The sequence below is a fragment of the Palaemon carinicauda genome, chromosome 18, assembly GCF_036898095.1.
Source record: "Palaemon carinicauda isolate YSFRI2023 chromosome 18, ASM3689809v2, whole genome shotgun sequence".
Lineage (NCBI taxonomy): Eukaryota > Metazoa > Arthropoda > Malacostraca > Decapoda > Palaemonidae > Palaemon > Palaemon carinicauda.
The window spans coordinates 42,598,994-42,603,993 of NC_090742.1; positions in this window are offsets into that span (position 1 = coordinate 42,598,994).

Below are 5,000 nucleotides of genomic sequence, written 5' to 3' on the forward strand. Positions count from 1 at the left end.
GCACTGGAATATTCCTTATACCTTTATAAAAGCTGATGACTGCCTATTCAGGTAACAGAGGCATTGAAAAGCACACACGTAATTTACGGAAAGTTGGAAAGACGAGAGAAATGTTAGTTGCAATTTTGCAATGGCGATATGATCCTTTACATAACCCAGCTATAAATGCCTCCAACTTCTGGTATTTTTAACAGGTTTTCTTGATCTCTCTATATTATTCTCTATTCAAAATTCGACTCAGATTTAATCTATATCATTTCATAAAATAATCTTATTACCAATAATAATAACGATAATATAGATAATAACAACAACAGTAATAAGTAATAATAACAGTTACTAACAGACAAAAGTTCAAAGCAAGAAAATGAGGATTTATCAAAATGGAAAAGCAAACTGCATCATTTATTTTTTTATTATTATTTAATTTTAGAATTTTATATTAATGGCATTTCAAATGTTTTTACTATATCATTTTTGCATGTAGTATATCTATCCAACTATTCATTTATACATCGTTCAGTGCATATATATATATATATATATATATATATATATATATATATATATATATATATATATATATATATATATATATATATATATATATATTAATATATATATATATATATATATATATATATATATATATATATATACATATATATATTGTATGTAATATATCAATGCATAATACCTTGACAACTTAAGATTTGCAGATAACATAGTTCTGTTTAGTGAATGATAAAAGGAATTGCAAAAGATGAAAAGAAAATTTTATTAGAAAAAAGCAAAAATGTAGGACTGAAAATGAATACGAGTGAAACTAAGATAATGTTCAATGAAAATGCAGACAACAAATAAGAGTAATGGAACAGCTTCTAGAGATAGTTAATGAATATATGTAAATAAGACAGACAGTGTTTCCCCAGACGTGAGCCTGGAATTAAACGAAGGATAAGCAAGGTGTGGAGAGCCTTTGGTTAACAAAATAAAATTAAGAAAAGTAAAATGCCCCATTCTCTAAAAAGAAAAGCATTTAATCAGATAGTCCTACTTGAACATTTATTACAAGGAGTCTTACGAGAGCTTCAGGACATGAGTTAGTTACAACTCAAAGACCTATGGAAAGAATAATGATGGGAATAACAATAACATACGAGTAAAGAATAACATGGATACGAGAGCAAACTTGAGCAGAACAAAAAATGAGAATAACAGATAAGAGAAGGTCAATAAGAATAACACAATGGATCCCAAGAGATTGCAAAAGGAGGAGGGGAAGGAAAAGAATACAATGGATTGACGAGCTCAGAAAATTTGGGGCATAGACTGGCATAGAAAGATCAGAAACCGACGGGAGTGGAAAGACATGTTAGAGGTTTATATTGCAGTGGAACAGTAACGACTGATGGTGATCTTGATTATATATATATATATATATATATATATATATATATATATATATATATATATATATATATATATATATATATATATATATATATATGTGTGTGTGTGTGTGAATATATGTATGTATGTATTTATGTATATGTATATATACATACATACCCCACTCGAGTATATATATATATATATATATATATATATATATATATATATATATATATATATATATATATATATATAGGGAAATGTTACCAGGTATAGCTGTATCCTAAAGCCTAAAATTTTCCTCCAATTCCAGGCGAGTGAAAGTAGATATCACTCCATTCAGCCGATCTCGTCAACTCTATTTTCCAATTCCCTCTGTTATATCTATTGCATATCAATTCTATCACCCCGACAGACATCGGTGGATAAATGTTGTAGTTACATTCGATCTTTTACCTTTTTATATGGTAATTTCTGGTCATATCCCTTCTATCTTTCCCTCTCAGAGCAAAAGAATTTAGTAAACTGATGATATAGAATTATAATCTTTCACTATACATACACAAACACACACACACACACATATATATATACATATATATACACATGCATATGTACATATATATACACATGCTTATGTACATATATACACACATATATAAATATATATATATATATATATATATATATATATATATATATATATATATATATATATATATGTATATATATATATATATATATATATATATATATATATATATATGTGTGTATATATACATATATATACACATGCATATGTACATATATATATATATATATATATATATATATATATATATATATATATATATATAATATATATATTATATTATATATATATATATATATATATATATATATATATATATATATATATATATATATATATATACTAATACTGTCCACATTTCTGTGTAAATTACAAAGGGTTTAATTCTCCCGTAAAAAAAAAAACTCAGTATTTCCGAACCCTTTGCAATAACAAAACTCGGAAGTTACCAGTTGCAATATGACCGGGTGTAGTGACCGATTCAATTCTGGAAAAAAATCCTAGATGTAGTTCATTGTGCTCTCCTTGAACAGTAGACAGTATAGAGTATACAGTACATAGCGCTTACAGCACTGAACGTATTTTAAGGTCTAGCAGTTTTGGAAGACTGTTATCATTTACGTAGATTCAAGTTTTGTATTTATTATTTTAAAATATTTTTGGTCCATACCGCTAGAGAGTTCTGGGGTCCTTTGACTGGCCAGACAGAACTACATTGGATCCTTCTCTCTGGTTACAGTTCATTTTGCCTTTGCCTACACACACACACACACCGAATAGTCTGGCCTATTCTAATCTGTCTTCATACACATGACAACACTGAGAATACCAAACAATTCTTCTTCATTCAAGGGGTTAAATTCTGCACTGTAATTGTTAAGTGGCCACGTTCCTCTTGATAAGGTAGATGTGACACTTCAGCTATGGTAGGCAGCTCTTCTATGAGGACACTCCAAAATCAAACCATCGTTCTCTAGTCTTGGGTAGTGCCATAACCTTTGTACCTTGGTTTTCCACTGTCTTGGGTTAGAGTTCTCTTGAGGGTACACTCGGGCACACTATTCAGTCTTATTTCTATTCGTCTTGTTTTGTTAAAGATTTTATAGTTTATATAGAGAAATATATATTTTAATGTTACTCTCCTTAAATATTAATTTTTTCCTTGTTTACTTTCCTCACCGGGCTATTTTCCCTGTCCGAGCCCCGTTTGTCCAACTAAGGTTGTAGCTTAGCAAGCAATAATAATAATAAAAATAATAATAATAATAATAATAACAATAATAACACATGAGATACCATAAACACGCAAGAACTCGCATTAAAATAGTGCCAGCCTCTGTGGGTATTGAGGGTAACAAGAAGACGGATATGAAAACTAAAAAAGATACATCATGTCCTACCTCTTCCACAATGTAAGTTTCTTTTGAAGATGTTGAAGAAACTCTTCTTAAATACATCTTATATCACTTAAAAGAAATTAATTAATTTCACTCTAAACAGGCAATGAAAGCTATACTACAATCAGAATCATAAGGGAAGTGGAACACCTCGTATATATTTGACTGAACAATGCAATTCCCTTTTATTTTCTGCTTACATTTTCCTATTACTGAATGGTGAGGAGTATGCTGTTCTGTAATATTTGCTGGACTACTGTATGTTACAGCACAGCTCATTTTAATAGAACGCACGGGTTGTAGCCGTAAAAGAATTGCAAATTTAATTTTGTCAATTGTTTGAAACAAGCAATAAAAAATTCAAATAAATGTTTCCTTGTTGCCTAAGTGCTTAGCTTTTAATCCCAAATCTTATAATCCAATTCACTCCAACCCTGAGCAAAGGACCCTTCTATACCTAACCACTTTATATATATATATATATATATATATATATATATATATATATATATATATATATATATATATATATATATATATAGATTAAGTGTAAGGACTCTATACTATACACACTGAAAATTATTAATGATTAAGTTACTGCTGCTCTCTCTCTCTCTCTCTCTCTCTCTCTCTCTCTCTCTCTCTCTCTCTCTCTCTCTCTCTCTCTACCGGCGTCAATGACCTCAGATGTCAGGATGCCTGAAAACTTTAAATCAATCAATCTCTCTCTCTCTCTCTCTCTCTCTCTCTCTCTCTCTCTCTCTCTCTCTCTCTCTCTCTCTCTCTCTCTCTCAAATAAAATTTAAGAAAGAAATATGCATATTTTTCTAAACAACCTGTCCTCATGTGTAAGGAATAAATCTACAAAATATCAGCACAACAAAACATGACCAATAAATACACATAACAGCAGCCATTACAGAGATAAGGGAAATGTACACAGAGGACAGAAAAGGTTATTTATAGCAACCATTTGAAATTACAATCGTTTGAGCTCATTCATACCATCCGGGAATGTCTTGCTTTATTCAACGGTGTCTGGACGCGCATGGAATAATTGCTTCTCTCATTGCATAAAAATCAAATACTGAGTAAATGAGTTTTCTTTCCCAGCCTACGTGACAGAACATATTCTGATGGACCTTATACGAAAGAAAGCAAAATCAAAACAATGAGGTCTTCCCCCAGATATATTCAATACACTTTGAAGGTAAACAAAAATAGATGTTATGAGTTTTTTGAAAGATATTGCTGCTTTAGATTAAAAGGTTACTCATGAATGGCAGAGGTAAGGGACAGTTACAATGCCCTAAAGGCTGACCATATATACATATGATCAGTGCCCAAGGCCCTTCTCGACCCAAGCTAGTATCAGGCAGGGCTCGGAAATGGATGCTGATTAATTCAGCAGGTAGACTAATAGGCTCCCCCAAATGCCCCGCATCCTAACAAGGATGGTGAGGTTGCAGACACTATAAGAAATTAATGAGCTATTGATCAAATTGGCGGATAAATGAGAGAGAGAGAGAGAGAGAGAGAGAGAGAGAGAGAGAGAGAGAGAGAGAGAGAGAGGAGAGGGTTAGGCTGGGTTGTACAACGGCCCGGTGATATGTGGA